The 16,086-nt window shown below is 44.7% G+C and overlaps 1 pseudogene across 1 annotated transcript; it reads right to left on the bottom strand.

Annotated features, from left to right (window-relative positions):
* Window positions 1-1,932: 1,932 nt before the first annotated feature.
* On the bottom strand, window positions 1,933-7,373 carry LOC309975499 (RAD52 motif-containing protein 1-like; annotated as a pseudogene). The gene is made up of 5 exons: window positions 7,278-7,373; window positions 6,718-6,897; window positions 3,574-3,696; window positions 3,030-3,198; window positions 1,933-2,075 (listed from the first exon to the last, which is right to left on the bottom strand). The product of its transcript is annotated as an RAD52 motif-containing protein 1-like (transcript).
* Window positions 7,374-16,086: the final 8,713 nt, after the last annotated feature.

The following is a 16,086-nucleotide window of genomic DNA, read 5'->3' as shown; positions in this document are numbered from 1 at the left end:
CCCTTGAGTTTTTATCTCCACATACTTGAATGAAATCCTGTAGCTCCTCTTCGGTTCTAGCATCTGTGGCCTCTTCACAGGGTCTATATGCCACAGCTACTTTACCACTTTCTGAAATAAAGCTAACAAGGATCAATTCACAAGGTTTCTTGTTCTAAAACTTCCTGTATACAATGGTAGCACCCAATAATTAGACATTCTTTTGACTTCCAAAAGCAGAAAATAAGAGCATTTTCCTAGAAGTTCCCTCATCTGACACTTCCGTTTTTATCATAATTACTTGTGAAAAAATATATAACAAGTATCAACTTTGGTTCAAAAACCTTTATGATCTTAGAAATAAGAACTAAGGAATAATGACATAGGAATTAAAAGCTGTGGAAACAAAAATGTTCAATCACAATACAATGAAATAGGAAGGCATTAGGTGGGGGTCAAAGTGAGTTCAAACCTGGGATAGATACCACTGGACTATAATAGATACTTCATGTTAGAAGCAAGGCAAGTGCCTACTCCTTGGGACCAAAATTCTACCAGATACAATGAACAAAGCTTTGGAGTCAGAGACAGAGAGCATTTGAACACTCTTCTGGCAGAAACTGGCCCATGTACTCTTTGGACAATACAGCTTTCCTCAAGGCAAGCTAGAGCCACCAGGCTTTTTGGTCTAAGGAGTTTTGAGTACATATAAGGAGTACCTTGGCATATTAAGGACAAACAACCCAGACATTTAGTTTGGTTCTTAAAGGGTGTTACCCAGAGTTGACAGCTGGTGGAGATTCAGCCTGATGACCAGGGAAGTCAAACTTCATTGGAAGGACTGCCCAGGCGGAAAGGCCAAGACCAATGCAGGGTCAACTCTTACAAGCAAATAAGGTCTCTGAAACTTAGCTAGGATTTCTCAGTCTCTAAGTCTGCAGCGCTGTGAAGCAGGGGAGCAATTCTGTTCCAGGAATCTACTAATCATAAAGTTTCCTTTGGGCACAGCCTGTGACATTCTCACCGCTGTATAACTCGATAGGGAACACAATCAACGGTATTTAGTAGCATGACCACTTTCAAGGATCACACAAACGTATCCGATAATTATATAAGAATCATATTCACCCAATATATCAGAAATGAAAACTGAAATTAAACTGATTCCAAAAACATAATCTAATAAACTCTTCAACAAGAAAACAACAATGATTAATAGTCCATATATTTTGTCTGCTTACTATGTTTCAGGCATAGTTCTAAGCTTTTTACATTCATCATCTCATTTACTCTTACAATATCCCCCATTAGGTGGTAAGCTGAATTACTAACCCTATTTGCAGATAAAGAAATTGCAGCTTAGAGATATTAAACACCTTCAAATGTGTCTGGCTAGAAAAACCTAGAATTGCAACAACAACAACAAATAAATCTAAGAGACAAAGTTAGGACTCAAACACAGGTGTCCAAGGCTTATAATCACTACACTATTCTGTATGATAAGCAAGCAGTTGAGGAAGAACTGGATCAAACACTTTCTGTATGAACTGAGGCAAGTCATTCTACATCTAAACACTGGGGACAATAATATTCACTGTCGTTTTTCTCATAAATGCCACAAAGAACAAATTTAAGACTGCTGCTGTGAAAGCATCTGGTGAATGAAAGAATACGTAATGTTTTAGAGAACCATTATTTTCATCCAATTCACTTTTTTTTTTTTTTTTTGCAGTATGCGGGCCTCTCACTGTTCTGGCCTCTCCCATTGCGGAGCACAGGCTCTGGACGCACAGGCTCAGCAGCCATGGCTCATGGGCCCAGCCGCTCCACGGCATGTGGGATCTTCCCGGACCGGGGCACGAACCCGCGTCCCCTACATGGGCAGGCGGACTCTCAACCACTGCGCCACCAGGGAAGCCCCATCTAACTAACTTTTCAAATAAGTTTATTTGCTCACTGAAATTGAAGTACTTCAAGGACAATCAGAAAGGTCTTACCTAAAACCACAATCAGCAGTTTCTGGAATGCATCTGTCATAGCCTTCTGAATAGCAAGCTTCTGGGTTACCTTCCTTTTCATAAGGAATGATAATGACCCTAAATCCAACCAAAACAGATGAATTTAAAATATTGAATAACTGATTTCTAGGTAATGTGTTTAAAACTAAAAATGCATCTGTGATTCTTAGATCATTACCTTAGTGATCAAGGGCAGGCACAACACTGGGGTGCGGTTGAATGTCTCTGCTGTAGGTATACCCTGGCTTGGCACATTTTTACTGCTCAGATCTATTCTGGAAGTTCCTAAAATACTCGATGGGAAATGCAAACCAAGAACGTGGCACAAATCGCATATGACACACAGATTTCAAGTGGACAAGCTGAGGCTACACTGCTACAGACGCTGCTCTCCTGTGCGTGAAGGGCTGGATTCATACAGTGAGATAGATTTGGTGGTAGTGCAGATGATCTGGCCTCTCCTCAACCATCACCCACTCAGGGGGAGGGTAGAGCCTCCTCCACTCCGTTCGCTAACAGCCCTGCCTCTGACTTAAAACCCTAAGCCCGAGTGCCATGGACTCTAGGAAAAAACTCAGCACCAATCGGAATCCCCTTTCTAGGGATCTATATTTACGTTTTCTGCGCAGGCCCTTCTATAGGAGGCAAAGGACTGAACATTTACACAAGAGTTTATTTCAATCTTTAGACAATGGTTTTGTTGGGATAACTGGAGGCCAGAAGACATCTGTATTTGAAGGACTATTTTAGCACATAACAAATTATTAACCAAAAAAAACACAAAAACTAACTAATTTTCCCTCCTCCTAAGCTTCTTGGCAGGCAGTCAGTTCTAAAATTCTAAAGTTTAAGGTGCTGTCAGGTATTGCCTAAGATAAAAACCTATATTGTCAGGCAGAAAAATTCTGCCCAGGGCTTTAGTTGCTTAGAAAAGGTGATGATGTATCTGAAAAGTTGAGTTTCAGAAAGAAAGGAAAAAAGAGAAATCCCACTCCCTCACCTCCCCATACACACACATACTGGAAAACAGACCTTCCTCCAACTTATCCAAAGGTTCCTCAGCCATGCCAACTCCGGGACTCCTGCACTCGTGGGAGGGCAACACCACCTCTAAAGCACAGAAGAACTTGACGCTTTGCTTCTGAAGTGGTGTCACAATATCTTCCTTTTCCCTTTCTTCAAGGTTAGAAAGATCCTGAAGCTGTTAGGATTTTGAATTAAAGGCTAGACTTCAAAATATCCTGTTGTTAGAAATAAAAACTAAACTCCAGCAACCCCAGGTAATAGTTTAGGCATGCTATAGCTTCAAAATCAAGTGAGACTTGCAAATGAATGATTAGATATGGTCAACTATTTTTTATTATATACCATACAAATACTGGAGAAAATTATGGACACCACCATCCAAGTCATTGAGATTATCACTAATTCTAGGTGGCAGGCCAATGCTCAGATACTTCCATGTGGAAGCCTCTCACATCTCCTCCCCAGAGCCCTGTTCTATTCTTCCCTCTAAAGTCTAGGAGTTCGGTGTTGAAAGGAGTCTGGTTAGTCAAAGAAAGTCTACAGAGTTTACCTTGATGATCCTTTTTCACCACCCATGGAAACCAAAGTAGTAATTTGCCAATTCTTGGCATCTGGAGCTGTTTAGGGCAGGCGTATTATGTAGAACCGCCTTATGTCTGGTGCCGAGACGAACCTAAAGACATAAAAGACCTAAAAATATCACAACCCTACATAGAGGCTTATTTTGGATATACCTGAGATTTATCAATACCAATTTCATGGAGGGGCTGTGCAGATTAAGTAGCACATTTTAAGCAATGAGTTCACAGTGAGCCCTAAATAAATGTTATTTATTATTTTTAGGTCAGTACTTTTCTGCATCATTTCCAGGGCCCCTGATTAACCGGGAAGGTTCCCTGACCGCTGGTGGTGAAAGTGATGATGAAAGCAACCAAGGAAGCCCAGCAGAAGCCTATTATGGGGCTGGGGGTAAGCAAAGGAAGTGAACTGTTTCAGTCGTCTCATCCTGTAGCTCCTGCTTGAGAATACGAGCTGAAGAGGAGGTAAGATGGACCTGCCACTGAATTAGGACCTTAATCTGTAGCACCCCCTCCCCAAGTTACTAACCCCTGTTAGAAGAGGGAATACGTATACCTCTCTAAATGTAAATAAAGCAACCAAAAGAATTAGAGGTTCATCTGCATTAACAAGCTTCTTTGAGAGTGCAAATATTTCCAGTCTTAACTCTCTCAATAACTTACATATTACTGTGGAGTTTTTATATCACTAGTTCTTTCTTAAATGTCTATTTCCATTTTGAACAGCGTGTAGTATATAAATACAGTCATAAAAATTCAAGTAATACAATAAAGTCAAAGCATTGTTAATTCTTTGATTTGTTTGTGCATCTTCCCCGTCACTAGTTTAAGAGCTCCTTAAGTGCTTGAAGGAACCGTATATTATTCTTTCCTTGTTACCAGAAACAAGCATAGGTCTTGGCATATAATAGGGGAGTGATGGTCTGTTGACTGAGTGAATGAATGAGTACATAAGAAAATGAAATTATTTTCTCCAACTGAAGCTGCCTGCTGGGAAGGAGAAATGAAGACTAATTTTTAAATGTTGAGTGTCACATGGGAGGCTAGGCCCTGTACGGTGAGTCATAATGGAGCTGTCCTGGACAACTAGGAAGCTTCAGAAGGGCTCTGAGCCCCTGGGTAGTAGAGACAGTTGACATCTGGGATAACCTTGCCACAGTTCTTGCTGGCAAACATATCCCTTCGTGCTACTGAGAAAAACTCAGATACATTAGGCCTTTCCTTCATTTTATTTTAAGATGTTATTATCTTTTCTGTATTTATAAAAACTACAGGGGAAAAAAGATAAGATGTATACCTGCCAATGAATAAAAGAACTCATAACTGGAACTTCCCTGCTGGTGCAGTGGTTAAGACTCCATGCTCCCAGTGCAGGGGGCCTTGGTTCAATCCCTGGTCAGTGAACTATGTCTCAGATGCATGCTGCAACTAAGAGTTCGCACACCACAGTTAAGGAGCCTGCGAGCCACAACTAAGGAGCCTGCCTGCTGCAACTAAGACCCGGTGCAACCAAGTAAATAAATAAATAAATTTTAAAAAGAACGCATAATTAAAGTAGGTAACATTTTCGGGCGTGTGGGCAGTAAACTAAAGCTCCGCATTAAATAAGGAAATCTAATACGAATGCCCTTTCCTCTCAACTCTATAGTGACTTGTAGAACATTCTATTAGTGCCGAGCTTTATGCTGTGAAAATCTCAGAACCTAAGCTTATGGAATAGTCTTAATGTCCAATATAAGAAAAGAACTCATTACTCACAACTGACACCAAGTAACTGTTTCATAATCTTTCCAGGACCATCTGTAATATCTGAGTGGTTATGTGAAATGGTCGCAGGGTGTGCAAACAAAAGAATGCCTGACACAAAATCATTTCAATCCCAGGGAGTACAGCCAGGATTGAAGAGGGTGTTAAACAGGGTACAGAAGTGGGAAGTAGTGTACCTGGAGTCACATCTGAGGAGAGTTCTCAGATTCAATAAAGGTGAACTCAGTGAGAATAGGCAGCAAGGTCAGTAGGAAGTAGCCAGAGCGAGAAGCCAATCAGAGAAGACACACAATTATAAAGGGAAAGGTCTGGAAATCTAAGCCTCACTCACTTATTCAGAGGAATTGAAAAGGTCCTTGAAAAAGGAATGGTGGCTGAATGGAGGCACATAATGAAATGTTAATTCTGGGCAAGTAAGATTGGATGGCATGTTAATATGGAATAAGGTTTCTACAATGCATGAAAGAATATTTTAACCATTTTCTGGAATGTGAAGGGAGTTCTGAATTGGCAGTTTGAGAGTGGTGATGAAGCCTCCTTTATGTTACATCTGACAAAAGTTCCTCAAGCCCGGACATCCCTGGTGGCACGGTGGTTAAGAGTCCGCCTGCCAATGCAGGGGACACGGGTTCGATCCCTCGTGCGGGAAGATCCCACATGCCGCAGAGCAACTAAGCCCGTAAGCCACAACTACTAAAGCCTGCGTGCCTAGAACCCGTGCTCCGCAACAAGAGAAGCCATCGCGATGAGAAGCCCACACACCACAAGGAAGAGGAATCCCCGCTCGCCGCAACTAGAGAAACCCAGCGCGCAGCAACAAGACCCAACGCAGCCAAAAATAAATAAATTAATTAATTAATTAATGAAAAACGTTTGTCAACCTCACACATTTGAAATCCACGTAAAAGTAAATATAAGGAAGACTCTTGTGAAGATTTCTTAAATTAATGGGCAGCATAAAATGACATGGGGTTTAACATCGGTTAAGTTTGGGTTTGGCCTCTAGTTTCCACCTTTACTGTCATGAACCTTAAGTAAGTCACTTAACCATCCTGATTTCGAGTTTCTTCATCTAAAAGAAAGAAAGAAAGATCTGGGGGAACTGGGGGATCACTGGAGCAGTGAATCAGAGCATTCTGTACACCACAGTGCTGTACAAACGCTGGCCTTTCCCCCCCGCCCCCCCCCTCGCTGGGATCTTAGTTCCCGGACCAGGGATTGAACCCGGGCCCTCAGCAGTGAAAGTGCAGAGTCCTAACACTGGACCGCCAGGGAATTCCCGATGGCCTATTACTTTTAAATTCAGCACTTCATCCCAGTAGAGCGAGGAATCCCACATTTGGACCCACCTTCACTGGAGATGTCCGGAAAAGCTGCTTCTGGTCGCATGCCTTTTGGGCTCTGTGGGCATCCCTTGCTGAATAAAACTTGATGATGCCATAGAACCCAGGACCGGCCACTGCTGCGTTTGGGAAGACTCGGACCGAATACAGAAGGCCAAACTGGGAGAAGACTGTGAACACAGAATGCTGTAGGGTGGTCCCATGCTAAGTAAGTGCAGGAAATTTCACGCCCAGGAAAACAAACCGCCCATTCCCTTATATTCCCCCAGCCCTTCGCCACAGGCAACTGTGGTGAGCCGGCAACTCCAAACACTTCTCATTTTATGAACAAGTTTCCCTCTGAAATCCTAAGCTTCGAGAAGCATTAGGAGGCAATGCCGTCTGCTGGGAACTATCTCTCAAAAATCTCTGGGAGCGAGCTGACTGCTCAGGTCGGCTCTAGAACTAAGATTCCTCTCAGCGGAGACCACAGGCAGATGAGGTGCTGAAGCAGTACCCCGGGGCGCCCAGTTACTGGGGGGCGGGGCGGCTTCCTCCACCCCTCCCTCCGCCCCGGCTCGGCTCACTTGCAAGGCCTCGGCCGTGGGTCCAGAGCTCGGCTCCCACACCAGCAAGGTTTTGTCACCCGCCACGGGAACCGCAAAAGGTACCAACTCCACCATTCTACCGTTACCGCGCGTGCGCGGCTCGGGGCGCAAGCGGACTGCGCCTGCGCACGCGCGCCCGCGCTTTTTAAAAAATGGAGCCTGAGGGGCGGAGCCAGCTCGGTGGGAGTGGGACGGGGGCGGTGCTCGGACCTCTCCCTCGCCCCTCCCACTCCGGGCTTGCCTCTGCCTCTAGTTCCCCTTCCGCAACCCGCGCGCCCAGAAGTTTTGGAGTTTAGCGTTTCTATTCAAGTGTATTTTTAGCGTAGAGTCCAAAGTGTGAGTTTACAGGATCGAATGGTGCGGACATGTTTATAGCAGCTGGCTTCATCTTCAAAGTTCCAGAGGAGACTAGAGTACTAAGTAGTTAGCGCTAACTATCCACTGAACTTTAAAAATTTAGATTTCCTGACTCTGTGTGAGAAATGACCACCAAAGATGCAATCCTTCGACTTGAGTGTTTTCATGAGTCTTAAATATGCAAATCAAGGTATAACATTAAAGCCATCGACAGTCTTGTACGAAATTTTAAAAAGCTGGTTTCCAGCCCATTTTCCTAAAGTACCGCCAAATCACCCAGCACATTTCTCCATCCCCACCACGACTATCTCCGCCTCAATATAGCAGACACTTAGCCCCACCCATTACCTACTTCTGAGCTCTTTTACTTCAAAAATTGTTGACTTTGCAGGAACTACATGGATCTTGATACTGTTTCAAACCAATAACTATAGATTTATTATCTATATCATTATCCATTGCATTCATTGTATGTATCCATTTATTCATTGTATCCATTATCTGTGTACGGAGAAGATCCCCATAATCTTCTCCAGATTGATTATGAACACCTCATGAACAATATTTACAGATTTATCACCCTTTTTCTAGTACTTAGCACACTCATACTCTATTAGGTACTCAAATATATTTGGCTTAATCCGTTGCAGAGCACTGGCTCTAGGCAAGCGGGCTTCAGTAGTGGCAGCACGAGGGCTCATTAGCTGTGGCTCACAGACTCTAGAGCACAGGCTCAGTAGTTGTGGCACACAGGCTTAGTTGTTCGGTGACAGGTGGGATCTTCCCGGACCAGGGCTCGAACCCATGTCCCCTGTATTGGCAGGTGGATTCATAACTACCGCGCCACCAGGGAAGTCTGGAAGGCAGATTCTTTACCACTGGACCATCAGGGAAGTCCCTGGATCAGCCTTTTAAAGAAGCATCCCAGAGATGTTTGAGTGCAGAGGTCCAGAGACCATATTTTGAGAAATGATATTTCCCTATGGACACCTTTCCTCTGGCAGCCCTTTTGAATGGCAGCTATGTTCTCTCCAGTGCTGCACTGCCTGCAGTCTACCCAGCTTTCATCCCAGTGAGAACATTCCAGAGACCAACTAAGGATCAACTCCAGGTGTTTCTCCAGTCACCTCTGGGGCTGACTGCATGTCACCAGCAACCAGTACCTCACCTGCTGCCCAACTACAGTGACAGCTTCCAGATTTGTGACTCAGCTAGCTCTCCACCATGTTATTCTATGTAGACACCACCCGCCTTTTACAAAGCCTTGGACACCCATAAGCCTATAAAAATAAAAGAAAAAATGGAGTAGGGCTCCAGGACTTCTCCAAGTACAGGTGGTGCCTCCTCACCATACCTGTATATGGACGCATGTTGGATAGTGTTGGTTGGCTCTTGACACCCATTTCTACCCCCTTCTCCGCAGGTGCTAGAAGCCTGGGAACCATATTTCACAAATCCCCTCGACAGCAGGGTTCTGCCAATAAAATGTACTTGTGTGAAATCTGGAAGGTGGAAAGCAGATTGAAATCTTTCTTTCCTCCTCTGCAGGAGACTCCATATACCCATGTAGTCACCACCTGTGGGGCTTTGGGGCTTAAACGATCTCATCAGTGGTTTCCCAAAGTTTCCTGACTTCTGAGTGGCAGCAGCAGTTTTGAGTCTATGGAAAGCAGCTGTGGTGGAGTAACCTGAAGGCTAGTGCTACAATGCCCCCATCCCCAACTTTCACCACCATTAGCCCCCTCAATGATAAGCACCAACTGTTTGGATATAATCTTTCTCCCTTTCTGGCTTTTTTTTTTTTTTTTTTTTGCTTGATATATCTAGAGTGCCTTCTATTTTCTTGTCTATGGTAGTTTTAAAATATATCCGCAAATTCTTTGACTCTTCTTTCCTCAAAAGGTGGAGTCTAAATCCCCTCTTCTTGAATGTGAGCTGGAACGAGTGACTGACTTCTAACCACGCTACGTGGCAGAAGTGGTGCTATGTGCCTCCTGAGGCCAGGCCATAAGAGGAATAACCTCTGTCTCTCTCTTGGACAGCTCCCTCTGGAGGAAGCCAGCCATCATGTAGTGAGGATATTCAATCAAGTAGCAGGTGGACACACAGGCTCATGCAGGGAGGAAATGAGGCCTCCCTCTAACAACCAGCACCACCCTGGCAGCCAGGTAAGGGAGTGAGCCATCTTGGAAGTGGACCCTGCAGCCTCAGTTTAGCCGTCAGATGACTGCAGCCCTGGCCGACATCTTGAGGACCTCACGAGAGACCCAGAGCCGGAACTGCCCAAGATATTCCTAAAGGCTTGACTCAGAAATTGTGAGCAATAAATGTTGATTGTTGTTTTCAGCCACTACTTTGGAGTGATGTGTTACATACCACCAGATAATCAATACACTGTCTGATTCAGGGTTTGAACCAGACAGACTTGAGACCCTCAATATATTGAACTGGCATATTAATGAATGATGCCCTTGTAACCGTTGGGGACTTCGGTCCTGGGCTCCAAGACTTTTCCTCTACCACAATATTTGCCATGCCAACAATCCACAGATTTTCCTGGGCACGAAATTCTTCAAACCCCTACTGTGAAAATACACATTAGGGTTTTATTGTTCGGGGGGGAACTTATAAGCAGAACAATAACAGGGTGCACTCAATCCCCCACGCTTTCAGAGAAGGGGATTAGACCAGATTCAGCTGCATTGTGTGTCCCATGAACTGTAGAGTTCCCGTAAATGAGGAACCAGCCTGGAGTGCGTCACAGTTACAGGGATGGTGAGGCAGGGAACGTCTATACTACTAACAGTGGCAACTGCTTGGTGACAGAAATGGTCGCAGTAGGAGGGGGAACCTATTTTTTCCATTGAGCTCGCTGGTACCTGCTGAGCTAGCTTTTTGCTGAGCTACTGAAAGGGGAAAGGAATGAGTTTCCAGGACTATCTGAAATATTTCTCATCACCTCCTGGATTCCCAACACCTCACTGATCTCCATTCCCAGGTTACATTTGGACTTTATCATCATCTGGAACTTGTCATAAAAAATCTTAAAAGTACCATCTTTCATTCTCTGAACATAAGCTCTTGTCCTTTCAGTTCTCACTCATGTGTATCCACTGTACATGCTCTTCAGTTGCAACAAAACCTCTGGTCTGGTGCCCCATTTTCTCCCAGTTCCTACTTGGTCTAAACACCCAAGTTGACCTCTCAGCCTCTCCACTTTTAGGCCACCATCAAAGTACTCTTTGTAAAACTCAAGCTTGGTCATGTCTCTTCTCTGTTTTAAACGTTGTAGTTTGTGCTCTGTTCGCTCGAGGCCATGTGCCTTGACCAGGCCCTTTGCGATCGGTTCTCTGCTCGCCCGCTCAGCCTCACCTGCTGCCCTTTCCTCCTTGTGCTTCGTGCTTGGGAACACCAGACTGCACACGCTTCAAGCCCACCCAAGGTTTCATGCCTCTTGCCTCTGTACTGTCCTCCGTCTAGAATGCCTTTCCTTCGTCTCGTCCTCCCAAGAAACTTCTCTTTGGCTTTCTTCTTCTTCCCCTCCTCTAAGCCATCCCTCACAGTTACTCCTTTCCAGCCAACCAAGAGCTGAACCACTTCTTGGTACACTGCCATTGTCATGTCAACACACTGTCTTCTATGTATAATATGTCTTCAGGTGTCTGTGCCTCCTCTCAGTCTTAGGACACCACAAGAGCAGGGACTTTGTCCTGATCATCTCTTTCCCCAGCACCAGGCACAGTGTCTGGCATATAATCCAGGCCCAGATCAAGTTCTACCTTTTTCATGGACCCTCCCTAGTTTCCTAACCTTCCTTCCTCTGAACCTACAATTTTCTTCTCTGTATCACTTTTGCCCTAATCATATATTGTGTCATTTCATTATCTTTTAAAAAGTGGCTCATTTCTCTGACAGATTTCATCGGAATCAGAATTTTCATTCATTTAGTAGCTGTTGGCTTTGTATCTCCCTCTCCCCTTCTATCTCTCAGGTCTCAGCAAGGAGTTGGGCTCTGAGCTAGTTTGTCCATCATAAGATGGTGACAGAGGCAGCCCCAGGCAGCCATGTTTTGTACCACCTGACCCTGGGCACGCCTCCTGCTTCTGGGCCACAGCCAGGGATGAGTCCCTAATTCAAGGAGAGACAGCTCACTCACAGGCTGGCCACGTGAAGTCTCTGGCTCTGGCAAAAACACTGCCCAATCCAGGTCAAGCTGGGCAAAGCAGAATCTTACTCTTGGGAATTTTAATTTAGAAATATGGAAGGGTAGCATTTGAGACTAATAAAAAATTGTGCAAATCTGAGGTAGTAAGATACCCAAAATATTATCTAAGCCTCTTATGTACCAACTTTGAAATAATGGAAATCTCCCAAAATAGGAACCTGGAGCTACCTGGAGGTTCCACACTTTGGGAACCTGGAGCTTCCACACTTTGGGAAGCCCAGCAGTACAAGGATCTCTACCCCTGGCTTCTCGTCAGCTCCCTGTCTTTGTGACCACCTCTCTTATTGAAATCAGACCCCCACTCATTACAGAGTTTGAGCGGGCAGGGGGACCTTCCGCTCTTGTGACCTAAGAGTGTAACCAAAGTGCCTAGTACTGTACCTGGCCCATAGCAGGTGCTCAATAAACAGCAGCTGCCTCCTTCTCCTCATTATTATCGTTGTTATCAACTCTTTGGTGGCAAACACAGCTTATACTTCTCTGCATCCCTGTTGGAGTCTAACAGTTCTGGGCTCCAACCTTAACTCACACTTTTGGACGTGGGGCCTTGGGCCCTTGAGCACGTTACCTACATTCTTTAAACCCTGTTCCCTATCTGTCAAAGAGGATAACAAGATATGCTTCCACGGACTGTTGGCCTAAATTAGACCATAAGATGCCTAACCCAGGGCTTGGCACCAAGCAAGCAAGTGGTAAATGTTAGCTGCTGCTGCTTCCTATTGTTACTAGTATTAGTCATGCGCCTTAAACACAGTAAAAACTTGTTGCCTCACTAAAGTCACCGCCTAGAGAAAAACACTTGTATTTCATTCTCAGTAAGAAACTTTGGGAGGTGACTTGGGCAGGCACTGAGAGAACAGATGTCTCTCATGCAACATCAGCAAACTAATAAATCAGAAGAACCGATGGGCCGTTCACTTTGCTTGGAACCCCACCCAACCGGCAGAACCTTCTGGGCTGTCTCCCAGGCCCACTGATCCTCTGGGGACCGTGTGCTATCACCCCATGGCTTGCACCGTTCTTCACCTCACATTACTAAACCACCAGCACTATCTGTGGTCATTTAGGTACATTATCATATCTTGTTCATCCAGAATTTCTTTTACTCATTACTGTATTTAACTCTCGATTAATGACTTAATAAATGTGATTAATGACTTTCTTGGCAGGAGTGGAAGAGCCTTTGCACCTTCTGCAGGTGGCACTGTCATTATAGAATCACTTGGAATCGTGCAGCCCGGGGCCTGCGCTGGCTGAGGCAGGAGGTGGCTAGGTTTGGTGCTGGTCTGAGCTGGAGGGAGCCGAGCGGCACACAGCTGACCCTCAGTGGGGTCAGGAGAGGCCAGGGCCTGAGGAGGGCCGTCTTGGGCAATGGCTGCTCTCGCACGTTCTTCTTTACCCTGTCTTTCTGGCACCTCCCTGCTAGTTATCCAAGGGTTGGGATTTTTTTTTTAAAGGCAAAAAACCACTCAATGGGAATTTTCCACCAGCTTGAAATGGTGGAGAACCCCCTACCAAGACAGGGTACACATTTGTACCTGAGTTTGAGAACCTGGAATAAAAGTCAGGCCTTGGCTCCACAGTGGAGGGAGGCTCAGTGATCCAAGTATTCTCGCAACCCCAATGACCGTACGTGAGGGGCCAGAAGTAGATGATCCTCTATGGGCAGGAGGTCGAGCATGTTGTAAATAACTGGTACTTGATGAACCAGGAGAGAGAGGGCACCAGAATAAATTGTTATTTGATTTAATGATCTATGCCCCTTGCGGATGGTATGTTTTCCAGTTCCCAGGGACTGATGATGCTGGGGAAACAAGGGAGGGAAGCCCCTCTTCACCCTTCTACTCATCCTCCTTTGCCCACATTTCCTCTTGTGGAAGTGCTGGCTACATGAGGGATTCTAGTTTCAGCCCTGCTTCTTCTTGAAGGCCCTTGATATTGGTATATAAATATTCAACTATTTACATTTTAATTCCTTTACCACATGGTTAAACTTGGTTATGAATTTATACATTTTAATATGAGAAAAATAAGTATTTTACAAGCAATGCTGAGGAGCCAATATTAGAAAATAACATTTGCAGGCAGCCTGAGGCAGAACAGGGCTCACTCTGTGGCAGTCTCGTGTACTGTCTCACTTTCTTCACCCGCCTCTGCATCAATCCAATAGGCAGCCAGAAGCTTCTCTGCTGGGGCTTTGATGACTTCCCTGGGGTAAGAAGACTAATGCCAAGGCTTTTACTTTTGAAAGGAACAATTATAGTTTCATTATTTCCTCATTTTAGATGAGAATTTTAAATTGTACCCTATCATTCACGTTGCATCCTTATAGAATATCTCATCCTCATCGGAAGACTCCCTGTCATGTAGCTTTCGTGCCATGTTTTCCTTGCGTGTGGCGTTGAGAGGCCTATACATAACCCTAAGCCAAAGTTGTGGGAAACGTTCAGCCTTGAGAGCCAGCTGCGGACATGCCAGGCATGCCGCCGCCGCTCGAAGGGACCGTGCCTACTTGTTCCCCTCCTTGTTCATTCCACGGGAGATAAACCACCAGGGCCCAGGGATCAGAAAGAATGGAAACTGAGACGAGCAAAGCTGTCTCCCCCCTGCACACGCAGGTTATTCTGCATGATTCTGGGCTTATGGGTTTCCTCCCAGGGAAGTTAACCTTGAAGCCGAGACAGTCTCTAGATGATGTAAACCACCATCTGACAACCAACCTCCCTTTTTCTAGCCTATATAATCTGCAACTGTAGCATAATAAAATTTGCCTTGCCACCATCAGTTGTCTTGGTCCTTCTGACCCCATTCGTCGGTGCTACTTCAGTTCCTTACCCCTTCCCTTCTGACCCTGGGCGGTGAAACCCTCTTTCTCTGGCTGGTCTGCGGCAAGCGGCGCCTGAACAGGGACCTGAAGCGTGAAGGCAATTAAAAGAAAGTGCAGGTAAGAGAATCCTTATGCAAAGTATGTGTGGCCACGAGTAAAAGTGAAACTAATAGAGGCGTAAGGCAATAGTCAGAAGTAAAAGAAGATGGGACAAAAGTGCTCAAAGGAGCGTGAATTATTTGCTCAGGTTTTACTTTCGATGCTTAAAGCTCGGGGTAGTAAGGTTTCTACCTCACAGTTGACTGAATTTTTGCAGCATATCCATGATGTATCTCCCTGGTTTCCTGGTGGCGGCTCTGTTGTTATAGAAATCTGGCAGAAAGTTGAAGAAGATTTAAAAAATTACTATGAGTCTCGAGGGCCTACTCATACTCCTGTTGTTACATTTAGTTTGTGGAATCTGATAAAAGAATGTTTAAATTCTTCTCATGATAGTGGTGATTTGAATGTAAAGTCAGAAGAGCCAAAGCCTTCTTCAGGAGATAAAACTGCCTTAATGGCTTCTACACCGCCACTTCCTAAATCTAGGGAACTTATTAATTTTGACATATCAGATGAAGAGGAACATTTCGATTTAACAGATGAGGCTTTTAAACACGAAAGAGAAAAATACCTTGAGGATGATTTTCTAATGGCTGTGATAGGTAAGTCAGCGAAAAAGCTGCAGATTAGTAAGAACTGTCTTCCTCAAAAATCTACATCTGTGAAAACGCTCAGTCCCTTGCAGCGCGCTGTACAAGGAACAATAACACGAGGAGAAGATCCTATTTTCTGTTGTCCCGTCATAGAAAGACCTGATCCTAATAATCCTCAACAAGCTATTAGGGAGCATCAGGGTCTTCCTTTGAAAGTTTTGAAAGATTGAAAATCTGCCTGTGCTCGATATGGGCCCACTGCTCCTTTTACTACTGTTACGGTTGACACTACTGCAGGAGAAGCTCTTTCCCCCGCTGACTGGAAGTCTATTGCACGAGCTTGTTTAAATGGTGGAGATTATTTGATATGGAAGTCTGATTTTTATGAACGGGCTGCTGAACAAGCAGAAAAGAATGCTGCCCATAATATTCCAGTTGATTATCATATGCTGGTTGGGGAAGGAAAATATATTTATTTACAAGATCAGTTAACTTCTCCCTTTGTTGCTTATCCTCAAATAAATCATTTGGCATTACAAGCCTGGAGGAAATGACCTTCTACACACACAACTGAGGATCTTTCAACAATTAGACACGGACCTGATGAACCATATGCTGATTTTGTAGATGGACTGTTACAGGCGGTGGGGAGACTCATTGTGGACGGACCCACTGGTACAATTG

Source organism: Leucopleurus acutus (genome assembly GCF_964270905.1).
Source record: "Leucopleurus acutus genome assembly, chromosome: 19".
In the NCBI taxonomy this organism is placed as follows: Eukaryota; Metazoa; Chordata; class Mammalia; order Artiodactyla; family Delphinidae; genus Leucopleurus; species Leucopleurus acutus.
This window is presented reverse-complemented; position numbering and strand designations above follow the sequence as displayed.